The sequence below is a fragment of the Macrobrachium nipponense genome, chromosome 24 (assembly GCF_015104395.2).
Source record: "Macrobrachium nipponense isolate FS-2020 chromosome 24, ASM1510439v2, whole genome shotgun sequence".
Lineage (NCBI taxonomy): Eukaryota > Metazoa > Arthropoda > Malacostraca > Decapoda > Palaemonidae > Macrobrachium > Macrobrachium nipponense.
Window position 1 is genome coordinate 30,084,805 of NC_061091.1, and position 3,811 is coordinate 30,088,615.

Sequence of the window (3,811 nt, forward strand, 5' to 3'; positions counted from 1 at the left end):
TGTATACACAAATATAAATTTTCAACCTTTTCTGCAATTTTACATTCAATAAATCAATATTCCTTTACATTCCCCCCCTTTTAACTCAGCTGGCTGTCTCCTCAGTCCATTCTGAATTTTTCACTCTTACAGTCTTAAACATTAGCTACTTCCATTTAGCAACTGTCGGAGACTGCCACGTCGTTGGTAACAGCACTTTCCTTTAAATATCAACAGATCTAGAGAGAATCTGCAATGACATTTTCTTTGCCTGCTATATGGTGAATATTTAGTTTTGAATGGTGCAAAAATAAAGACCATCTTAAAATTCTCTTATTGTTGTGCTTACATTTATTAATAAAGGTTAAAGGGTTATTATCAGTATATACGTCTATTTCAAAGTTACTGTTAAGCAAGTATATCTCAAAGTGCAATTAAACTCAAAATTAACTTAAAGCTTCTTTTTCAACAATACTGTAATTAACGTGGTGGCTATTATATTCCTTTGAAAAGTAAGACACAGGGTGTAAAACACCATTATGTTCCTGTAATAATACACTGCCAGCTCCTACTTCACTGGAGTCTACCTGTAACTTGCAATGGTAGATTAGTCTGGGGATTTCAGTACTGGCATAGACATAACATGAGCTTAAGTTTATTGAAGGCATCGTCACATTCCTTTGACCACACAAACTTCACATCCTTTTCAGCAACTCTGTTAATGGGTAGGCTACATCTGAAAAGTTTCTTACAAAATTTTCTGTAATACCCCACTGTTCCCAAAAATTTCATCACTCCACGTTTAGATGTAGGGAGGGTCAAATTCTTTATGACCTCAATATGACAATCAACAGGTTTTCACTTGGCCAATTCCTATTTCATGACCTAAATATTGAACTGTAGTTTTTCCAAATTCACATTTGGCAAGGTTTATCGTAACATTAAACAAATTCTAATAACCTCTTAAAAACATCATATACTTTTTTAATGTGATCTTCCCAGGTTTCTCCAACAATAATATGTCATCTAAATAAACAAATACACCTTCGAGATCCTTCAAGATATAATTCATCTGACGTTGGAAAGTCAGAGGTGCATTACATAAACCAAATGGCATTACCTTATAATTATAAAGTCCATGGGGTGTAACAAATGCAGCAATATCCCTGCTGTTTTTGTCTAACTCAATTTGATAGTATCCTTTCAATAAATCAATTTTACTTAAAAAGGGAACTTTGCTACATTATCAATTATATCTCACTCTGGGCATAGGATATGAATCTTTTATAGTTACATTATTTACCTTTCGAATAGTCTGTACACATTCTTGCACTTCCGTCAGTTTGTCTACTAGAATACATGGGCTAGCCCATTCACTATGGCTTTCCTCTGCTAGTCCGTGTTTCAGTAAATAAGCAACTTCGGTCGTTTTAACTGTTGTTGTTGCCTCGGCGACATTCTGTATGGACGCTGACTTATTGGAGTCTCTTCTCTCAACCTGATTTTATGCTGTACTCCTTTTATCCTTTTAGGATGGTCTGAAAATAGATCTGAAAAAGTTTTGAATTAGACACTTTAAAATCATGCTGCTGTTCATCAGACCTAAATGAATACATAACTTCCTAAAGTTTTGTCATCAGCACTCAAATTAATCTGTATTGTTTTAATCTAAGTTCAATTTCTTCTTCAACGTCTTTTCATCATCCTCTTTTGCAATTGACAACACTCCACTGGATTCGTTATACTTCTTTAATTTGTTATATGGAAAGTTTTAACTTTCCTCCGTCCTGTAGGAAATTGAATTCGATAATTAACATCACTTACTTTTTCCTTCACCGTGCAAGGTCCTATATACTTCTGGTTAAAAACCTTACCAGCTGTAGGGAGATACACTAGAACCTTATCTCCTATGTCGAGTTCACGTTTTGCAGCCTTTTTGTCGTAATTTCTTTTCATCTCTTCTTGTACTACTTTAAGATTCTCATGTGCTACTTTCCATATTTTCTTTATTTTTTCCTTCATTTCTTGTAACGTGCTAGAATCCTTCTCATCTGAAATCAACTGATTCTTTATCACCTCCATGGGTGACCTTACCTGATGGACATATACTAACTGAAAAGGAGAATAACCCAACGATGAATGTACGCTATCACGAACGGCAAATAGCAACATTGGTATGTAGACATCCCATTCCTTTTCATTTTCACAACAGTACGTGCGAAGCATGGTTTTGAAGGTTCGATGAAATCGTTCGACCACTCCTTGGCTCTGTGGGTGATAAGGAGACGATAAACAATGCTTAATATTCTGACAGGCTAAAAATGAGGTAAACTTTCTAGACGTAAAGTTGGTTCCTTGGTCGGTTTGAACTTCTTTTGGCAAACCTACCAGCGAGAAGAACTTGTTAAGCGCTTCAATTATCTTATCAGCACTCACTGTTCTTAAAGGAATAGCCTCTGGAAATCTGGTAGCACTACACATAATTGTCAGCAAATACTCGTTACCTTTGCTAGACCTAGGCAGAGGTCCTACACAATCCAAAACCAGTTTCTCAAAGGGTTCTCCTGGAACTTCAATGGGTTGCAATGGCATCACCTTAGGGTCATGTTGAGCTTTACCTACTTTTTGACATAAATCACAATTTTACAATATTCACTACAATCTTTCCGCATCTTAGGCCAAAAAAAATACCTTAATAATTTCTCATAAGTTTTGTTTATACCTAAATGACCAGAATAACTACAGTCATGAGCAATACCTAGAACAAAATTCCTATAACTACTTGGAATGACCACTTGTTCTACAACATCAATTAACATTTCTACTCGTGAACTTCCTCATTAGGATTCCATCCTTTAAAAAGTAACACTTGCCTTCCTTCTCGATATCATTTATATCAACAAGGGCATTATCTCTTAATTACCTTCAAATTATCATCTTCAATTTGAGATTTAACAAATTCTTCCTTATTAACTTTCAGCATTCGCAAAGGAGTACTGACTTTACTTACTTGTAGTGTTTCCGGACTATCTTTAAACAAGTTTTTGTAAATCCAAACCGTCGTCATCATTTACCTTTCCTTCGGCACTCTTACTTTCTTGTAGTAACTGCACAAGCAGGAAATAAGTTTGGAAATGTACATTCAACTTCTGTAATAAATGAAGAATTAAAGGGTTTATCTGTCAAAATTGGATTACTGCTACCAAAAACTTTGTCTCCACATACATCATTTCCAAGAATTAACTCTACTCCTGACACTGGGATTTCTCTCACCAAAGCAATTTTAACATATCCCGAAATTAACGGAGTTTCTAACCTTACTTCTACTAATGGAGCTGAAAACTCAGGTCCAAACCCACGCAGAAGTACATACTCTCCAGTATCCTTCCACTGGTCATACATATTTTTTTATCATTACAGACTGTACCGCTCCGGTATCTCTTAACCACCTTACTTTCCTTTTTTCAACACAAGGGAGGTGTAACCAACCATCTCCCATAAAAGGGTCATACAATTCAGTACCTTTGGATGTGGACTTCTCTTCAGGTAGTCTAACTCCATTTCCTTTTACAATATCCTCAATACAACCAACATTACTAACATTTTGAACATCATTGTTACCTATTTTGTAACCTATATTCTCATCAACATCACATATATTATTACTGTCGATGCTATCGTTACAATACCTCTTACCTGGCCTAAGGGGAGAAGAATCAAACAAACAAGGACCTCTGTCACCACATGCTTGTGGTTGATTCCAACAATGCAATGGTTATGTTTTCAAAAAAAGGTTTTATGCTCATCCTTAAAATGTACAGGTTTATCTTTA